The sequence below is a fragment of the Salvelinus alpinus genome, chromosome 31 (assembly GCF_045679555.1).
Source record: "Salvelinus alpinus chromosome 31, SLU_Salpinus.1, whole genome shotgun sequence".
Classification (NCBI taxonomy): domain Eukaryota; kingdom Metazoa; phylum Chordata; class Actinopteri; order Salmoniformes; family Salmonidae; genus Salvelinus; species Salvelinus alpinus.
In genome coordinates this window covers 19,370,340-19,392,344 of record NC_092116.1, presented here as the reverse complement: position 1 = coordinate 19,392,344, position 22,005 = coordinate 19,370,340, and the positions used below count along the sequence as shown (strand labels likewise).

The 22,005-nt window shown below is 40.8% G+C and overlaps 1 long non-coding RNA gene across 1 annotated transcript in view; it reads right to left on the bottom strand.

Annotated features, from left to right (window-relative positions):
- Nucleotides 1-21,035, bottom strand: part of LOC139561183 (uncharacterized) — a 43,506-nt gene extending 22,471 nt beyond the window's left edge. The window contains exons 1-3 of the long non-coding RNA XR_011672082.1: nucleotides 20,857-21,035; nucleotides 14,131-14,261; nucleotides 13,969-14,025 (exon numbers count right to left, since the gene is read on the bottom strand). This is a non-coding gene — a long non-coding RNA (uncharacterized lncRNA). The remainder of the gene's footprint in view (nucleotides 1-13,968; nucleotides 14,026-14,130; nucleotides 14,262-20,856) is intronic.
- Between the last annotated feature and the right edge of the window lie 970 nt (nucleotides 21,036-22,005).

The window sequence follows — 22,005 nt, the reverse complement described above, 5'->3', positions numbered from 1 at the left end:
CAAAAAGCTCTATTTTTGTCTCATCAGACCACATGACCTTCTCCCATTCCTCCTCTGGATCATGCAGATGGTCAATGGCAAACTTCAGACGGGCCTGGACATGCGCTGGCTTGAGCAGGGGGACCTTGCGTGCGCTGCAGGATTTTAATCCATGACGGCGTAGTGTGTTACTAATGGTTTTCTTTGAGACTGTGGTCCCAGCTCTCTTCTGGTCATTGACCAGGTCCTTCCGTGTAGTTCTGGGCTGATCCCTCACCTTCCTCATGATCATTGATGCCCCACGAGGTGAGATCTTGCATGGAGCCCCAGACCGAGGGTGATTGACCGTCATCTTGAACTTCTTCCATTTTCCAATAATTGCGCCAACAGTTGTTGCCTTCTCACCAAGCTGCTTGCCTATTTTCCTGTAGCCCATCCCAGCCTTGTGCAGATCTACAATGTTATCCCTGATGTCCTTACACAGCTCTCTAGTCTTGGCCATTGTGGAGAGGTTGGAGTCTGTTTGATTGAGTGTGTGGACAGGTGTCTTTTATACAGGTAACGAGTTCAAACAGGTGCAGTTAATACAGGTAATGAGTGGAGAACAGGAGGGCTTCTTAAAGAAAAACTAACAGGTCTGTGAGAGCCGGAATTCTTACTGGTTGGTCGGTGATCAAATACTTATTGTCAGGACCCGGTGTGAGAAACAGTCACTTAGTAAACTGAGCCACTAATAGTCGGCAGAACCCAGAAGATGAGGCAGACACAGCAGTACTAGAGACGGTGGTTTAATAAAGTAAAAAGGAAAAGATCTTCTGGCAAAAAATATAAATCCACAACGTCAAAAGTAATTCCAAGAGAAAAAATGTATATCCTCCAAGACACAAGGAAAATCCACAAAGTGGTAAGAACAGCAGGGAAAAAACAAACCTCAAAAGAATAATAAAAAATAAACAAGAACAAAACCAGAGTACCTCAAGAAAATCCAACTAGAGAAACAAATGTTCACAGCATGGCTGGGGCTGGGTGCTAACATACAAACACAGAGCAAAGAACTGAGGAACACTAAGGGTTTAAATACTTTCAAGGGAAATGAGGCACGGGTGCAAATAATAACTGGAACAAGGGAAAAAACAAAAGGGTCAAAAAAGCACAATGGGGGCATCTAGTGACCAAAACCTGAACAATCCTGGCCAAATCCTGACACTTATGTCATGCAATAAAATGCAAATGCATTACTTAAAAATCATACAATGTGATTTTCTGGATTTTTGTTTTAGATTCCGTCTTTCACAGTTGAAGTGTACCTATGATAAAAATTACAGACCTCTACATGCTTTGTAAGTAGGAAAACCTGCAAAATTGGCAGTGTATCAAATACTTGTTCTCCCCACTGTATATCGACAGAATTAATCGAACAAAAGGACCATTTGTGATGTTTATTTGTAAGTCGCTCTGGATAAGAGCGTCTGCTAAATGACTTAAATGTAAATGTAAATGATATTGGAGTGCCAACAGAAGAAGCTCGACAAAGGTAAGGCATGAATTAAATCTTTATTTCAATGTTTTGTGTCGCGCCTGGAGGGTTGAAATATGATTGTCTGTGTATGTTTGCTGGGGTGCTGTCCTCAGATAATAGCATCGTTTGCTTTCGCCGTAAAGCCTTTTTGAAATCTGACACATTGGCTGGATTCACAACAAGTGTAGCTTTAATTTGTGTATTGCATGTGTGATTTCATGAAAGCTTAATTTGTATAGTAATTTATTTGAATTTGGCGCTCTGCATTGTCACTGGATGTTGGCCAGGTGGGACGCTAGCGTCCCACATATCCCAGAGAGGTTAAAAATAAACTTCTTGTTAACCTTTTGTCAATAGGGGGAGCTGTTAGCACTTTTTTTTTTTGACATTGCCAAATTAAACTGCCTAGTACTCAATTCTTGCTCGTACAATATGCATATTATTGTTATTATTGGATAGAAAACACTCTCTATTTTCTATAACCGTTGGAATTATGTCTCTGAGTGGAACAGAACTCATTCTACAGCACTTTTCCTGACAGGGAGTGAGATTTCAGAAATCTTGGCCTCTGGTCCCAGGTCAGTTTTAATGTCCTTGTGAATGCTATGAGGATACAAACACTGCCTACGCCTTCCTCTAGATGTCAGTAAGTGGTGACAATTTGAATGGAGTCAATTGCGCAATCAGGGCCTGTATAAAACACCAAAGACCGGAAGGAGCTTTCTTTTGGACCCTGCGCTCGACGCACAATGGACGTCAGACTGGCCTCTTTCCAAGCCTTGGTTTAGCCAGTAATATATCGCCGGTCATGTTTTTACTCGTTATAGGTGTTAAAAACATCATAAGGTAGTTAATTTAAACCGTTTTATAGCAATTTATATCCGTTTAGTGCGATTTTGAGGCATTTATTTGTGACGTCCTTCCATGAGCTGGGCACTTTTCCTGTACATACCGAACGTTAGTGGCCATTTCGACGGGACAAGAGGACATCTTTCGACCAAAAGACGATTAGACCGGAGAAAGGATACATTGCCCAAGATTCTGATGGAAGAACAGCTCAAAGTAAGAACTATTTATGATGATAAATCGCTGTTCTGTTGAAAAATGTTAAACGCATATATCGCCATTTTGTTTTGTGTAGCTTCGCTTTGGCGGACCCGGGTATGGCACAGTAAGGATAATTTTAGAAATGTAATTCAGCGATTGCATTAAGAACTAATTTGTCTTTCGATTCCTGTCAACCCTGTATTTTTTTGTCAAGTTTATGATTAGTTATCGATTAGACTAGATCACTCTCAAAGATGGCGCCCGACATTTTCAGGCCAGTTTTGCTACTATTCTCATTGTATAACCACGTTTTTTTGTGGCTAAATATGCACATTTTCGAACAAACTCTATATGTATGTTGTAATATGATGTTACAGGAGTGTCATCGGAAGAATTCTGAGAAGGTTAGTGAAAAAATTAATATATTTTGGTGATGATAACGTTATCGCTCCCTTTGCCTTGAATTCATGCTGGGGTAACGTTTGCACATGTGGTATGCTAATATACGATTTATTGTGTTTTCGCTGTAAAACGCTTAGAAAATCTGAAATATTGTCTGAATTCACAAGATCTGTGTCTTTCCATTGCTATGCTTTGTCTATTTTTATGAAATGTTTTATGATGAGTAAATTGGTAATACACGTTGCTCTCTGTAGTAATTCTAGTCGCTTTGGGGAGATTTGTGATGGTGGCTGCAATGGCAAACTATGATTTATACCTGAAATATGCACATTTTTCTAACAAAACCTATGCTATACAATAAATATGTTATCAGACTGTCATCTGATGAGGTTTTTTCTTGGTTAGTGGCTATTTATTTCTTTATTTGGTCGAATTGGAAAAATAGTGGAGTAAAAAAAATGGTGTTTTTTGCTAACGTGGTTAGCTAATAGATTTACATATTGTGTCTTCCCTGTAAAACATTTTAAAAAATCAGAAATGGTGGCTAGATTCACAAGAAGTGTATCTTTCATCTGGTGTCTTGGACTTGTGATTTAATGATATTTAGATGCTACAATTTACTTGTGACGCTATGCTAGCTATGCTAGTCAGTGGGGGGGGGGGGGGGGGGGGTGCTCCCGGATCCGGGTTTCTGAGGCAGTAAAAGTTAATCCAGCCGTTTTCAAAAAGGCTTTACGGCGAAAGCACACCATGTGATTATGTTAGGACAGCGCCTAGCCACAAAAACCATACAGACATTTTCCAGCCAAGGAGAGGTGTCACAAAAGTCAGAAATAGCGTTAAAATTAATCACTTACCTTTGATGATCTTCATCTGGTGGCACTCCCAGGACTCCATGTTACAAAATAAATGTTTATTTTGTTAGTTCAGTAATCCATATGCACAAAGCGCGGGCACAACATCCAGATGAAAAGTCAAAAAAGTTCCATTAAAGTTCGTAGAAACATGTCAAACGATGTTTCTAATCAATCCTTAGGGTGTTTTTATCATAAATATTCAATAATGTTTCAACCGAACAATACCGTTTTCATTAGAAAGGAAAGGGAATGACCGTCGCTATCACGGCCACGCGCGATAAACAACTCATGGCTTTCAGCTGAGCCACTTACTCTGAGTGCTCTTATTCTCTCCGCTTTCACAATAGAAGCCTGAAACAACTTCTAAAGACTGTTGAAGCCTTAGGAAGTGCAATCTTACCCCACAGACACTGGATATTTGATAGGCAATCACTTGAAAACCACAAACCTCAGAATTCCCAGTTCCTGGTTGGATTTGTCTCAGGTTTTCACCTGCCATATGAGTTCTGTTATACTCACATACATTATTGTAACAGTTTTGGAAGCTTTAGAGTGTTTTCTATCCAAATCTACTAATTGTATGCATATTCTAGCTTCTGGGCCTGAGTAACAGGCAGTGTAATCTTACCCCACAGACACTGGATATTTGATAGGCAATCACTTGAAAACCACAAACCTCAGAATTCCCAGTTCCTGGTTGGATTTGTCTCAGGTTTTCACCTGCCATATGAGTTCTGTTATACTCACATACATTATTGTAACAGTTTTGGAAGCTTTAGAGTGTTTTCTATCCAAATCTACTAATTGTATGCATATTCTAGCTTCTGGGCCTGAGTAACAGGCAGTGTACTCTGGGCACGATTTTCTTCCAAACATCCCAATGCTGCCCCCTATCCCAATTAAAGATTCTAGGTAGAACCCTTTGAATGACAAAGAACCCTTGTTTTTCAAAAAGGGTTATTCTGATCAAAACAGTTCTTGGTAGAACCATATCCCTCTGCAAATAACCCTTTTGGAATATTGTGTAGACCTCAACTAACAGCCTCACCACATTGTACGGTATGTGTTACAAACTGCACTTTCAGCACCTTTTAGTTTAATCAGGCTTCATTTTCTAGACATAAAATACATATTTCTGGCAAATGTTTTAATTGTGGTTTGATATATATATATATATATAAACTGAGTGTACAACACATTATGAACAGCTGCTCTTTCCATGACATAGACTGACCAGCTGAACGCTATGATCCTTTTTGATGTCACCTGTTAAACCCACTTCAATCAGTGTAGATGAAGGGGATGAAACAGGTTAAAGGACGTTTTATCCTTGAGACGTTTGAGACATGGGGCTCTATTTTAACAAACCTAACGCAATGGCTAATCTAAGCACTGGGCAGTAGCACTATAGATTCAAGTGTGTGTCAGAAATCTTTTTGCTGTTTTCAGTTGTACCATTATGGGCGCACTTGATGGGTTTAGCGCGAAAGGACTGGGCTTTGATGAATAAGCAAGTTGTGGGTGTTGAGGCTTGGCCCCTCACTGGCCAATTAGAAATGTACTCCATGGAGAAATATGTGGTTGCTTCATGTTGTGTATTTACTGTATTTTATTTATTGCCTTGGAATCAACTCAAATTCCAATTTTAGTCCGTTATAGTTTGTTAAATGGCTTACAGAAAACGAAATAACAAAATGTAGACCTATCTTTGCTTAAATAGTGGACTTGAATCCATTTGCAGTACACATTGTTCTAAGTAATTGCATACATTCAATAGCGTTCACACTGATATATGGGCTAGGCCTAGTACTGTAAAGTCCAACGCCAAACGTTGTCAATAAGCAAGATTAAATTCATTATTGATAACGTCTAAAAAGATAAAGAATTATTCTAATCAAATTCTGAACAAAACGAAACAACTCATTTTAAATAGGCTGTGTCACACTTACAAGTACCATCATTTCTCCCAGTGGGCACATAATATTAAAACAACGCAGACTATGGAGAGTTTTACGCACATCCAAACTTTTCACAGTAGCAGGACAAATATCCAATATAAAGGGAGAATGTCCACTCACCATTATACTGCTCCCAAATAGGCCTATGTTTTATGAACATAATCGGAACCATTTTACAGATCAGATCGCATTCAGACACCTCCATAAATTGCATTGCAAGCGCGCCACGGACGTTGTCACCATAATACCAAGACCGTGAATCATTCCAAGTATTGGTTGAAATAAAATGTAAACGAAAAACAAGCAATCACTTAAAAAAATAAATAACTAACAACAATAGATACATGTAAAATGTAATGATATCATAAAATCGCCAGGATACAAAAATACACGCATTGCTGTTGAACCTGCCTTATGTATAGTAGACCTAAGGGAAGGCTTGGGTTTTGAACATATACAACGGAAAACAAGCCATTTTTGAGATTCAAGTTTACAGATTCACGGAGGTTCTCATCTCTCGTTCCATAATGGGCATATAGCATTTTACGCACGTCCAAAACGGGACCTGCATGGCTAAAATAATGTGTGGCTGCCTATAATGCATAGATTAAAAGTGAATGTCAGCTCACTGTTTTATTCCTCTCAAACTTTTAATAATTCCTCTCAAATATTTTAATAAAGCTTTGGTGATTTCCAAGCGGTCTCAGGAGCCAAACCCTTTATCAACAGTCTTGACTACTTCACGATTGCATTTGGCAGACAAAAACAATACTTAATTGTTTTGAGAGGAGGGGAGGCTATGTTTGGTTTTTAATTTAAAAAAACATTAGTATTTATGTTTCTAAATACGAAGTATACAGGCACCAAAAGCACGTTAGGCTACGCTTGTTCCATGTACATATGGGCAGTGGATAAGCAGCGTTTCCGCTGTCAAAACTCATTCCATAACCAACTGCGTTACCGCTAAAACCAGCTTTTTGTTGGTCGTATATATATATCCCTGTCAGCGTTGCCTGAAATTAGCACTTTCGATCATGTTTTTAAGAACACAAACCAAATATTTCCACCCCTTCCATCTGAGCGCAGGAGAGCTGATATAAGATAGGGAAATTGCCTAACCTGGCTGGAAAATGTTTGGAAACTATAACTATGTGCTGTATAGCTGTGTTTTCTCTCCTGTGTTGCTTAGGTCTTGACATTGAGCTGAGCTTGTCTGTCGACCTGTCTGAAACCCGTTTATATCTGGCGCTAATATGCATCTGTTGTCCTGATATTTTCCACATTCTGATTGTGCCCACATTTTCAGACACGCGACTACACATTATTAGTCCACTGTGTTCGCATTATGAACATATTTCCTGGTCCCTCCATGTATGCAAATTATTTGACATATTCTTTCAAATAGTATTTATTTATTTTAAGACATACACTATATTGATCCCATAAGTCCCTCAAACTCAATTCTGGACCTCAAAGCCACACAACCACTGCATTTTTCCATTGTTTCCGACTCATACATAATTTACAAACAAAGCATGTGATTAGTGAGTCCACCAGATCAGAGGCTAAATGTTCCTGTGCTGCTAAGCATTCAAAGTGTAACCAGTACTTTTGGGTGTCAGGGAAAATGGATGGAGTAAAAAGTACATACTTTTCTTTAGGAATGTAGTAAAGTAAAAGTAAAAGTTGTCAAAAATATAAATAGTAAACTACAGATACCCCAAAAAACGACTTGTGTACTTTCAAGTATTTTTACTTAAGTACTTTACACCACTGCTGACTACCTCCGGTGATAGTCAGGAAGATCACAATCAGATCTCAATGGGTATTTCAGATCTCAAATGGGTATTTTAATCTACACCTGTATAGAAATGCAGGCACAACCAGAATGTGGACAACAAAAGTACCAAGATGGTGCCGACAGAGAGGGCTGCCTTGCTTCTAGTCCTTAGGAAACTATGCAGTATTTTTTTTTTTTCTGTATTTTTTTTTTACACTGTTAGCCCAGAAAATCTTAAGTGTTATTACATACAGACGGGAAGAACTATTGAATATCAGAGCAAAGTCAACTTACCAGCACCACGACCAGGAATACGACTTTCCCGAAGCGGATCCTTTGTCCGCACTACCCAGGGCATTTTAACTGATTCCAGAGGCCAACCCAAAACAACGCCGCCGGAGAAGAGGGAGCCGGAGCGGCTTTCTAGTGAGACTTCGGAGGCGCGCACACCACCCATGTCTTCCAAGTATATTACTTGCTAATGTCCAGTCCCTAGTTAACAAAGTTGATTAAATAAGGGCAAGGGTTGCTTTCCATAGAGACAGCAGGGATTGTAACATACTCTGTTTCACGGAAACATGGCTGTCTTGGGATATGCTGTCGGAGTTGATACAACCAACAAGATTTTCAGTGCATCGCGCCAACAGGAATAAACATCTCTCCGGGAAGAAGAAGGGCGGGGGTGTATGTTTCATGATTAACGACTCATGGTGTAATTGTAACAACATACAGGAACTGAAGTCCTTTTGTTCACCTGACCTAGAATTCCTCACAATCAAATGCCGACCGTATTATCTCCCAAGTGAACTCTCTTCGATTATTGTCACAGACGTGTATATTCCCTCTCAAGAATATACCAAGATGGCCCTCAAGGAACTTCACTGGACTTTATGCAAACTAGAAACCATATATCCTGAGGCTGCATTTATTGTAGCTGGTGTTTTTAACAAAGCAAACTTGAGAATAAGGCTACCTAAATTCTACCAGCATACCGAATGCAGCATTGGATCATTGCTACTCTAACTTCCGCTATGCATACAAGGCCCTCCCCCGCCTTCCTTTCGGCAAATCTGACCACAAAATTTGCTGCTCCCTTCCTATAGGCAGAAACTCAAACAGGAAGTGCCCATTATTTGGTCTATTCAACAATGGTCTGACCAATCGGAAGATTGTTTTGATCACGTGGCTTGGGATATGTTCCGAGTAGCCTCAGAGTATAACATTGACGTATACGATGACTTGGTGAGTGAGTTTATATGGAAGTGTATAGGAGATGTTGTACCAACTGTGACTATTAAAACCTTCCCTAACCAGAAACCGTGGATAGGTGGCAGCATAAGCGCAAAACTGAAAGCGCGTACCACTGCATTTAACCATAACAAGGCAACTGGGAATATGGCCGAATACAAACACTGTAGTTATTCCCTCCGTAAGGCAATCAAACAAGCAAAATGCCAGTATAGAGACAAAGTGGAGTCGCAATACGAGACGTATGTGGCAGGGTCTACAGACTATCACGGACTACAAAAGGAAAACCAGCCATGTCGCGAACACCAACGTCTTGCTTCCAGACAAACTAAACACCTTCTTTGCCCGTTTTGAGGATAATACAGTGTCACCGACACGACCCGTTACCAAGGACTGTGGGCTCTCCTTCTCCGTACTGTCATCATGAAGTGCTTTGAGAGACTAATCAAGGATCATTACACCTCCTTCTTACCTGTCACCCTAGACCCACTTCAATTTGCTTACCACCCCAATAGGTCCACAGACGATGCAATCGCCATCACACTGCACACTGCTCTATCCTATCTGGACAAGAGGAATACCTATGTAAGAATGCTGTTCATTGACTATAGCTCAGCATTCAACACCATAGTACCCTCCAAGCTCATCATTAAGCTTGAGGCCCTGGGTCTCAACCCCGCCCTGTTCAATTGGGTCCTGGATTTCCTGACTCCCCGTTCACCCACGATTGCGTGGCCATGCATGCCTCCAACTCAATCATCAAGTTTGCAGACAACACAACAGTAGTAGGCTTGATTGCCAACAACAACGAGACAGCCTAAGGGGAGGAGGTGAGGGCTCTCGGAATGTGGTGTCAGGAAAATAACCTCTCACTCAATGTCAGCAAAACAAAGGAGATGATCATGTACTTCAGGAAACTGCCTGTTCACCCTGCTTCCATCCAGAAGGAGAGGTCAGTACAGGTGCATCAAAGCTGGGACCGAGAGATTGAAAAACAGCTTCTATCTCAAGGCCATCAGACTGTTAAACAACCATCACTAGCACAGAGAGGCTGCTGACTATATACAGACTTAAAATCATTGGCCACCTTAATAAATGGAACACTAGTCACGTTAATAATGTCACTTTAAGAATGTTTACAAATCTAGGATTACTCATCTCATATGTATATACTCCTATTCTGTGCTATCTATTCCATACAACCTATTGCATTTTAGCCGATGCCGCTCTGACACTGCTCATCCATATATTTATATTTATATATTCTTATTCCATTCCTTTACTAGATTTGTGTGTATTAGGTATTTGTTGTGGAATTGCTAGATATTACCTGTTAGATAATGCTGCACTGTCGGATCTAAAAGGACTAGCATTTCACTACACTCGCAATAACATCAGCTAACCAATAACATTTGATTTGATTTGATCGGGACAAAGGATGAATGTTTGCACCAGGAAAACAGCAATGGCTTGAAGCCATCAGCTTGGTGGGCCGTCCAGGTCAGGGACAAGCCAGCCTTGATCAGACTGGAACACACACACACGTGGTGTGTTTCTCTGGATGGTACCTCATCCCCATACTGTATTTATTTATTTATCTTGTTCCTTTGCACCCCAGTATCTCTACTTGCACATTCATATTCTGCACATCTATCACTCCAGTGTTTAATTGGTATATTGTAATTTACTTTGCCACCATGGCCTATTTATTGCCTTACCTCCCTTATCTTACCTCATTTGCACACACTGTATATAGACTTATTCTACTGTGTTATTGACTGTATGTTTATTCCATGTGTAACTCTGTGTTGTTCTATGTGTCGAACTGCTTTGCTTTATCTTGGCCAGGTCGCAGTTGTAAATGAGAACTTGTTCTCAACTAGCCTACCTGATTAAATAAAGGTTAAAAAAAATTAAATAAAAAAATCTAATCTTCTTATGCTATCTAGTGGCTTGTTTAGGTATTGCACTTACATACCTACTGTACTTACTGGGGCAATCAGACAGAAGGAAAACTGACAAACAGAACACAGAGCCAGACAGAACACTTTAACAAACAGAACAAAAAAGAACAAATATATGCTTTATGTATATACCTGTTCACAAACAAATCATTTATAACAATTGTTGCATACCTAAATGGATAAATACTGTATGCATGCACAGCATTTCTCTATTCCTAGATTGTAATAAAATGCCTTAAAATCTGCTGATTTAGATATAGCTAGTAGAAAGTATGCATGATTTAGGATCCAATTAAATCAACGGAGTGGCTGCGGATCTGACTTTTTCCCAGACCTTATTTCTTTCGCACTAAAGACCCTCGACACTTCTCCGCATGTGCGTATCACATTCGGGGCATGTGTTCATTCTCTACTTTATTCACCATCTCTTCTCTACTCATAGAAAACATGCTACTCTGGCGAATGGTGCTTGTTTAATAAAGTTAGATCAAAGCTGAATCAATGTATGCAATGTCACACAATGATAGTATTCTACATAACATAACGGAATATAATAGCATAGTACATTTACTGTGAGAGAAAAACACCACCACATTTTTCTCTCATTTGGCCAAAACTCAACAACGCGTGCCACTAGGCAAAATACACAGGTAGGCTATGCTGTAGTTTGTTAACACCATCTGCTCAAAAAATCATTTACTCTACATCATTCAAAACAACACTGTAGGCTACTTCTAAACACTGTAGGCTACTTCTAAACACTGTAGGCTACTTCTAAACAACACTGTAGGCTACTTCTAAACAACACTGTAAGCGACTTCTTAACAACACTGTTGGCTACATCTAAACAACACTGTAGGTTACTTCTAAACAACACTGTAGCCTACTTCTAAACAACACTGTAGGCTACTTCTAAACAACACTGTAGGCTACTTCTAAACAACACCATAAGGCTACTTCTAAACAACACCGTAGGCTACTTCTAAACAACACTGTATGATACTTCTAAACAACACTCTAGGCTACTTCTAAACAACACTGTAGACTACTTCTAAACAACACTGTAGGCTACTTCTAAACAACACTGTAGGCTACTTCTAAACAACACTGTAGGCTACTTCTAAACAACACTGTAGGATACTTCTAAACAACACTGTAGGCTACTTCTAAACAACACTGTAGGCTACTTCTAAACAACACTGTAGGATACTTCTAAACAACACTGTAGGCTACTTCTAAACAACACTGTAGGCTACTTCTAAACACTGTGGTCTACTTCTAAACAACACTGTATAACTCAAGAAAATCTAAATGCATATCCCCATGAAACTGATTGAGATCAAATGGTTGGTATGCAGATGCTGGATGGGTGTTTCACCAGTAAAACTTGAAGAATTATCATTCACGATTGACAGTGAGAAATGTGAAGGGAAGGAGAACACAAACATTTGTGTATAAAGTAGAGGTAAAGAAACGTCTTCCTACCGTCATCTAACTCTTCATGTTCAATTAATGGATCTGTCACGCCCTGACCTTAGAGATCCTTTTTATGTCTCTATTTGGTTTGGTCAGGGTGTGATTTGGGGTGGGTATTCTATGTTCTATTATTTGTATTTCTATGTTTTGGCCGGGTAGGGTTCTCAATCAGGGACAGCTGTCTATCGTTGTCTCTGATTGAGAACCATACTTAGGTAGCCCTTTTTCGTCTATTCTAATAAAAAGAACATGTACGTTCACCACGCTGCACCTTGGTCCACTTCCTTCAACAACCATGACAGAACTTCCCACCACAAACGGACCAAGCAGTGTGGTAAGGAGGAGCAGCGTGTTCAGGAGGACTGGACATGGGAGGACATCCTAAATGGCAAAGGATCCTGGACATGGGAGGAGATCCTGGCGGGAATGGATCGCCTGCCATGGGAACAGCTGGAAGCAGAGAGGAAGGTGGAGGCAGCGAGAAAGAGGGCCCAGGACTACACAGGGTCACGGCTGGCACTAAAGACCGGGAGGCCACTCCCAAACATTTTTTTGGGGGGGCACACAGGGAATTTGGCTGAGTCAGGTTGGAGACCTGAGCCAACTCCCCGTGCTTACCGTGGCGAGCGTTGTACTGGTCAGGCACCGTGTTATGCGGTGGAGTGCACGGTGTCTCCAGTACGCGTTCTTAGCCCGGTGCGCTACATTCCAGCTCCCCCCAGCCAGGACAGGTTGTGCAGGCTCTAAGCTCGAGACCACCAGTGCGCCTCCACGGCCCAGTGTATCCGGAGCCTCTGCCAAGGACAAGGCCTCCTGTATGTCTCTCCAGCCTGGTGAGTCCTGTGCCTGCGCCCAGAACTAATCCTCCTGTATGTCTCCCCAGCCTGGTGAGCCCTGTGGCAGCTCCACATACCAGACTGCCCATACGTCTCCTCACTCCAGTGATGATCCATGGCAAGAGGCCTCCAGTGCTGATCCATGGCACAAAGCCTCCAGTGCTGATCCATGGCACGAAGCCTCCAGTGCTGATCCATGGCACGAAGCCTCCAGGGATGATCCATGGCACAAAGCCTCCAGGGATGATCCATGGCACGAAGCCTCCAGGGATGAGTCATGGCACGAAGCCTCCAGTGACAGTCTCCAGTCCGGAGCCTCCAGCGACGGTCCCCAGTCCGGGGCCCGCAACGAGGGTGCCCAGTCCGGAGCCCACTACGAGGGACCCCAGTCCGGGGTCGGCGACGAGGGTCCCCAGTCCGGGGTCGGCGACGAGGTCCCCGCACCAGAGGTGCCACCAAAGTGGGGTGAGCCAGTGGTGGAGCGGGGTCTGCGTCCCGCACCTGAGCCGCCACCGCAGATAGATGCCCACCCAAACCCTCCCCTATAGGTTCAGGTTTTGCGGCCGGAGTCCGCACCTTTGGGGGGGGGGGGGGGGTACTGTCCCGCCCTGACTTTAGAGATCCTTTTTATGTCTCTATTTGGTTTGGTCAGGGTGTGATTTGGGGTGGGTATTCTATGTTCTATTATTTTTATTTCTATGTTTTGGTAGGGTTCTCAATCAGGGACAGCTGTCTATCGTTGTCTCTGATTAAGAACCATACTTAGGTAGCCCTTTTTCCCACCTGTCTTTGTGGGAGGTTGACTTTGTTTATGGCACATAGCCTTTAGCTTCACGGTTTGTTTTGTAGTGTTTATTGTTTTGTTCGGCGTCTTTTCTAATAAAAAGAACATGTACGCTCACCACGCTGCACCTTGGTCCACTTCTGTTGACGGCCATGAACAGGATCCTTATCAGTGGCTGGGGAGAGGACACAGAGATGCATGTTTATTTAATATTTCAAAAGAATTCAAGAATGTGTTGGTGGCAAGTAATGATAGCAATCTAGTACAGTCTGAAACGTACATGTTTTACTGTGACCGCCTCCCATACTGCAGTGTCATGTAAGATTCTTGTTTAAAATCGACTGGAACCCCGGGAACTATGGCAATTTCCATTTGATTGAAGACAATGGCAAACGGGTTGTTCATATCAATCTATAGAGAGAGGACACATTGGGATTTAGTCAGGCAAGGAAAATGTCAAGCTTTAGGTATAAATCCCCATGGCTTTCACAAGTGGTATAGAACTTTACTTTCGAGCATGGTTGGCTATTGAATGAGCGATGGATAAATGACGCTGTAATCAATTGGTTGTACTCTTGGATTGAGCAGACCTTTCCATACAATTCTGATAACTCCATGAAGGACATAACTCTACCATTCCAATCTAATTTACGAACAAAATACCCTTTTCAAACATCTTTCACATAAATTAAGGTATTTTATCAACCAGCACATTTGAGTTTAGCCATAATATTTGTTCCATCTTTTCAGGGGGATGAAATTGAAATTGTAGCCAGCTCTGCAATGCTTGTTTGAAAAAGAGGTACTTTGAAAAAAGTATCATTTTCAATTAATCGAAAATGAGACATGGCAATCTGCAAAAAGGCAAAAAGGACATTTTTAAACAATGGATGAGCTTTTCTTAGTAGTCTACTTGAGAACCATTTAGGGTTCAAATAAAACTTTTGAATGAGTGAAGCGTTTAGAGAGAGGTTTAGTGCAATTTATATTTAATAATCTCAACCCACTCAATTCATATTCATTATATAGATAGGCTTGTTTTATTCTGTCTGGTTTAACTTCCCAGATAAAGCGAAATATGTTTTGCTCACATGATTTGAAAAACGAATCATCAGGAGTAGGCAGCGCCATAAGTGAGTAAACTGAGATATGACTAAGGAGTTAATCAGGGCAATTTTTCCATAAATAGACAGGTATTTAACTCTCCATGGTTGCAGGATCTTGTCTATTTTTACAAATGTTCTATTGAAATTCATTGTGGAGAGCTTATTTATAACTTTTGTGATATGAATACAGAGTATGTACACTTCACCATCAGCCCATTTTATAGGTAAACAGGGTAATGTAAAAGTTCTATTTTTTAAGGATCCAATACATAATATTGTACACTTATCATAATTAGGTTTTAGTCCAGAGAGTACAGAAAAGTTATCTAGATCTTTAATGAGACATTGCAGGGATCTAGCTTGCGGACTTAATATAGAACTTGAGTCATCGGCATACATGGACACCTTTGTCTTTAAGCCTTGTATTTCTAATCATCTAATGTTGTTATTGGATCTGATTTTAATAGCTAGCATTTCGATGGCCATAACGAATAGATATGGTGACAGAGGACACACTTGTTTAACTCTTCTTGACAATTCAAAACTCTCTGAGAAGTAGCCATTATTTAGTATTTTACACCTTATTTTTACCCATTTTATAAGAGAATCACCGAAAAAGTTATGTGAATGCCAATTAGATGTAAGCCATGTGATGATCCGATCACATTCTGTCTCCTATTACATTTTTTAACATTTGATGTAAGAGAGAAAGAGACAAGAAAGTAGTCAAGATGACTAGCTTGATTAAGTCTCCATGTATATCTCACTAGGTCGGGGTATTTTAGTCTCCAAATATCCACTATTTCTAATGTGTTCATATAATTTGTGATTTCCTAAAGGGCATGGTGATGATGGTTTGTAGAGTGATTACCTTTACGGTCCATTGAGGTCTCCTACCATAATGATTAGGTCATTTGTTGCCTGTAAGTTTAATAAATTGGTATAAATGTTTTCGAATAAGTGTGGATCATCCTGATTTGGACCATATAGATCAGGGGTGTCAAAGTCAAATGGACGGAGGGCCAAATAAAAAATTTAGCTACAAGCCGAGGGCCGGACTGTTCGAATGTTCATTGAAAAATTTTTAAATGACGCATATAGTCTAGTGAACCTAATTGAACCTACTGAAAACCTAACAAATATATTCCAATATGATCAGATAAATAAAGCAATATTTTCTTATGGCTCTGTCAGTAATCTTTAATTTTCAACAGACACAAAAGACAAATTTCCTTTATATAAAAATCCCCATAACATGAACATTAAATGAAAGAAACCGGTATTCAAGGCACCATCAGTAGCCTATATTTTCTATTTTAGCAAAAGTGGGCTAAATTTACTTCAAAGAAAAAAACAATAATAGCAATTTTCTATCATCCACTCAACTGAAATATTTTTAAAATATAATTGGATTGAAATACAATAAAATAAAGTGCAAAAATCTATTAATCAAAAACAACACTTTGTTTAAGGAGAAGTAACATGCAGTGAAAACAAATATTAAACTTTAACTTTTAAACTTGAACTGAGTAAAAACTCTAAATATGTGATTGCACAGTAATGTTCACTTGTTTGAGGTTGAGGGTGATACTTGGTGGTGTCCCATCTTTTCCACAAGTTCATCAATGTTCGGGGTAAGGCTCTGAGCTGAGGAAATCCTCAGAATTGAGTGGAGGTGTTCAGCAGTAAGTCGACTTCTGTGTGATGTTTTGTTCAGGTTCATCAAAGAAAACAGTTGTTCACACAGGTATGTGCTGCCAAACATAGACAACGTTTGAGCAGCCTGGATGCGCAGCTGGGGCATTGTGTCGGGGAGGAAACGGGCGAACTCCGCAGCACCCACTGCCGCATATTTTGCCCTCAGTGCATCATTGCATTGGAGGTCAATCAACTCCATTTGGAGGTTTGGTGGTGAGCTTTCCACGTCAACAGCAAATGGGTTACCGAGCAGTTCCAACCTGCTTTTTTGTGCTTCAAAGTCAGCAAATCGGCGTCGAAAGTCAGCGGCAAGCATACCTATTTTATCAGCCAACTGTGCGCTCGGGAACGCACTGGTAGAGAGCTTCTCTTTCATGGTCTGGCAGCTGGGAAAGTGGCTCAAATTTTCTTTCCGCATCTGCGTCTCCCACAGAGTCAGTTTGGTTTTAAATGCCTTCACTGTACTGTACATATCAGAGATGACATGATCCCGACCCTGCAGCTGCAAGTTCATTGCATTCAGATGACTCGTAATGTCACACAGAAAAGCCATTTCACACAGAAACATTTCGTCTCGGAGTTGTGTTGTGTCTTTCCCTTTGCTGTCCAAGAACAGACAAATCTCCTCACGAAGCTCGAAACATCTTTGAAGCACCTTTCCCTGGCTTAGCCATCGCACCTCTGTGTGATAAGGCAAATCACCATGCTCCGTTTCTAACTCCGTCAGAAATGCCTTGAACTGGCGGTGATTCAAACCTTTGGCTCTGATAAAGTTAACTGTGCGCGTGATGATGCTCATTACATGCTCCATTTTCAAGGCTTTACCGCACAACGCTTCCTGGTGTATGATACAATGATAAGCTGTCAGCTCACCTGTCGCGTTTTCCTCTTGCATCTTTTCCCGTATCTTCGCCACCAGTCCGCTCCTGTGTCCACACATCGCAGGTGCTCCGTCGGTTGTCAAACCCACGAGTTTTTCCCAAGGCAGCTCCATCTCATTTACACAGCAGCCTACTGCTCGGTGCGTCACCGTTGCATTGTGGGAAATGTAGTATTGGTGCGTGTAAAAGATCTGCGGGCTGCCGGCTTGCTGCGGTCTGCGGGCCGGTTCTAATAATAAATCAAGATCATCCCAGGGGCCGTAAAAAACCTTCTCGCGGGCCGGATGTGGCCCGCGGGCCTTGACTCTGACATATATGATATAGATTAATGAGCCAAATCTCTTTTTTTGTCCACTTTCATATTCAAAAGGATCCACCTTCCTTGCGAATCATTCCTGACTATTTGCACATTCAGATCAAAATTGTTGTTAATTTTGACAGAAAATTATTTCACCACCCCATTCCATTTTCCACGCAACTTCATCTAAGGACGTAGAGTGAGTTTCCTGTGAACAGTATATGTTATATTCCTTTTCTTTTAGTCCTGTAAAGACTGATCTTCTTTTTTTATAATCTGCTAAACCATTACAATTATAACTGGCTACACTTATTTCACCCCTTACCATAACTAGATACTATTCTCAGTCTAAATTGACCATAATTAGTGCTTGTAAAGTCACTGCCATCAGAGGTATTATGAAGATCAAAACTAGAACTTTCAAATGTCTGATATTTAGAATTCAAGAAATAGGTTCTAGCATTATTTGTTTTATTCCCTTGCCTGTTTGCCTGTGAGCCAATGCCACAGATGTTAGAAAATTGAGACAAGATATTATGTGTGTAGCAAATCTGAGTAGGTTGATGTGTATGATATTGGATGTGATATAGTGAGAGTGTTTATGATGTCTGTATAAGAGTAAGACTATAATGTGTGATGTTCAAATAAATAATAACTCTGCCAATTTGCATGGTTGAGTCTCTATGTGTGTAACATGTAGTGCGTAATTGTAATCCATATCGTATCACCATCATAGTTGCATCATAATTACCTTTAACATAATTGAAAAACACATCCCAGCATTTCCATAGCAATTGACGTTTCACATGATCATGAAGAGACCTTGCATTACTCTAGAGACGGCTTCACTACAGTACAAATGTTTTCTGTACAATATATTATTATTCCCCAATGCCCCTATTCTGATATCTTCCCCTTGCTTGTTGTAAACATATATAACCTTGTAGACAAATACATGAAGATAGACAAACAATAAACACATTAAATTATAAAACAGTTCTCGACAATAAAGAGGAAGAGAAGAGAAAAGAGTGAGAGAAGAGAGCGAGATCAGGTGTGTGTGTATCTATAAGTCCGTATGTGTAAGCAAGCATGTAATTGAGTACGTGTGTGTTCATATCCACTTCATAATGTTCAGATATTTTAAACAGTTCCCATACCTTCTTTTTTTTCGTAACCTGAAGTCCCTGTAGAATTTAGTACATCCACAGTGTTATGGAGCTCTCTCGGAATAAACTCCCTTCCTCTGCTTTTGATCAGCTCCTTTTGTTGGTAGTGTTCAAATTTTGCGATGATCAGTCGGGGTCTCTATACGAAGTTTCAAGGCGGATTGCATGAATTCTCTGATGGCGCCCTCTGGATTATTGGATGCGTCCTCAGGAATCGCAGAAAAAAAAATATTTTCACGCATGCTACGACTTTGTATGTCTAGTAGCGACGCCTTCATCACCATGTTTCCCTGAGTAGACAATCCATGTTGGAATCGTGGATTTTTACCTTGGCTGTGAGTCTTGTTTTCTCTTTGGAGTGTGAGAATTTCACTCTGGCTGAACTCCAAACACCCCCTCAGTCCTGCTACCTCCTCACACAACTTTTACAGTGTTGCATGGATTCCAGCCAGAGCACTAGCCTCTACCTAAGTTAATTGTAAGTAAATCGTCCGTGTCTGTAGATTAATCTGTTTTTCTTTTTTTTGTCGGGTTAAAGTTATTTTGTGAGGTGGTCGGATCTTTCCACGAAGGAGTATGTTGTTCCTCCATAGCGTAAAGCTGTTGGTACTCGTCGATTTCCCTCAGGTTCTACTTAGTATCCAGATTGGCTTTTTACTGCAACTAGTTGTTTTACGAAATGATAACAATGAGTCTTTCCCACGACGACGACAGGTGTCTGTAGTACAGCCAGCTAGCACTCGCAGAGTTTTTCCAGGGCAAAGGACACTGTGCACCAGTCTGCTAGTTAACTGGACAGTGTCCTTCGCTTACACCTACCAAACACCTTCCCTCACCGTTGTTAACAGGGAAAGCAGTGTCCGACAGGCGGCGGCAAAGGACACTGTCTACCGGTGCCCTATCTAGTTAGCTACCGTTGTCACACCCGTGGGGTTTATTGGTGGTTGGCATCCAACGTTATGGTTCTTTACCGCCACCCCGTCTCCTGCCTGTGTACCAGGTTATGGCTTAAAAATTGACCAATAGAATTATAAAGAGGGGATGCAGGAATGCCCAAATGCAGGAAATTCCCTGATCTGCGGGTCGCAATTACACCCTTCTCGCTCTATCAGGTTGGTCACTCAACAAATGGCACTGAAGAATAAGTTGTAATTGACTTTTAAATAAATAATCATGACCGTCATTGAGCCTGGGACATAAACCGGACATCCATATCAAAGATTTTTAATCTTTATCCACATCCATCAACAGTCTAAGAACAGAGTGCTACATTAGAAACCTTCTCGCAGATCTGGTAGGAGAAGAACAACATGTATTTTCTGTTTCCCCTTCCGGGACTAGATGCAAATGTTAGATAGCGGACACTAGCTACCGGCAAGCTAGTGCCAATTTCAAGTCATGGTGAACTCATCATGCTTAGTACATTATTATTATTATTATGCTAGCTAGCTATCCCCAGTTAGATCATTTGTTTTCACTTGTCGCATCTGTGGTTCATGCATTTCCTTCTGCTTGTAGCACCAATGCACCTGTGAGCTGGCTGCACGCTGCTTGTTCTAAAAATATAACAAACTTTGGTAATCAAAAAGTCACAGCATGTGCAGCACATTGTTGATTCTACATGCAAAAGTGAAATTGGTGTATTTATGCTGTTTTTCAAATGCACAGATCACTTTATACATCTTCCCAAACAAACAACCGGTAGTTTGAAAACTTGGCATAATAATTCTCTCATGACGCTTTGTTGACAATATGACAACAAAATAACACCCTCTGTCTGGGAAAACACCCCATAATGTTATATAAGATATGTTCTATTTAATTATCTGTTCAACACAATTAACAGGCACTCACCAGAGAATGAAGCCATCTTCCCATGAAGACAAGTATTCTCCACTATAACAGAACATGAACATAAAACTTCATGAGGTTTTTTAAAGCAATGTTTTATATCCGGTATTCTACAGTCATCTATTCATCTGTGTCTAAAGGTGTTCTGCTATGACGAAGGAATGGCACATTGAAACCTTTATATGTTAAAATATCTCTCTCTCTCCTCCTACTAGTTCCCCGTAGTCACATGACTTCTCATATCCCCCCCTCTCATATCCCCACATGTTGTGGTTTGTCTAATCTTGAAAACCTAAACAGTTGCTACACTGATAAATCTGCACTTTGAGCACAAATATAAATGACTTTGTTACATATTTGCATGTGTAGATAATGGTTTTGCTGTGTAGATAAAGGTTCCGTTTTAGGACCACTATTGTTTTCACTATATATTTTACCTCTTGGGGATGTCATTTGAAAACATAATGTTAACTTTCACTGCTATGCGGATGACACACAGCTGTACATTTCAATGAAACATGGTGAAGCCCCAAAATTGCCCTCGCTAGAAGCCTGTGTTTCAGACATAAGGAAGTGGATGGCTGAAATCTTTCTACTTTTAAACTCGGACAAAACAGAGATGCTTGTTCTAGGTCCCAAGAAACAAAGAGATCTTCTGTTGAATCTGACAATTAATCTTGATGGTTGTAAAGTCGTCTCAAATAAAACTGTGAAGGACCTCGGCGTTACTCTGGACCCTGATCTCTCTTTTGACGAACATATCAAGACTGTTTCAAGGACAGCCTTTTTCCATCTACGTAACATTGCAAAAATCAGAAATTTTCTGCCCAAAAATGATGCAGAAAAATGAATCCATGCTTTTGTTACTTCTAGGTTAGACTACTGCAATGCTCTACTTTCCGGCTACCCGGATAAAGCACAAAATAAACTTCAGTTAGTGCTAAATACGGCTGCTAGAATCCTGACCAGAACCAAAAGATTTGATCACATTACTCCAGTGCTAGCTTCCCTACACTGGCTTCCTGTTAAGGCAGGGGCTGATTTCAAGGTTTTACTGTCAACCTACAAAGCGTTACATGGGCTTGCTCCTACTTATCTTTCCGAGTTGGTCCTGCCGTACATACCTACACGTACGCTACGGTCACAAGACGC